Here is a 201-nt window from a genome sequence, read left to right as displayed (position 1 = left end):
CCGGCTTCTTGTCGGTGTCGTAGCCGGCGGGTGCCAGGCAGTGCTGCAGGTACCCTGTGGGGACGACACAGCCGGGTCACCGTCCCTCCGGGCCACCCCCATGGGGACAGGGGAAAGCCACGAGTAAAAGTTTACTCACTGGGGGTGCAGAATTGGGTCGGTGCCCCCCCGCCTCTGCCCTCCACCGGTCCCTGTCCCTGC

This window comes from Mesitornis unicolor, unplaced genomic scaffold (assembly GCF_000695765.1).
Source record: "Mesitornis unicolor isolate BGI_N332 unplaced genomic scaffold, ASM69576v1 scaffold41744, whole genome shotgun sequence".
NCBI classification, from domain to species: domain Eukaryota; kingdom Metazoa; phylum Chordata; class Aves; order Mesitornithiformes; family Mesitornithidae; genus Mesitornis; species Mesitornis unicolor.
Note: the sequence above shows the minus strand (reverse complement) of the source record.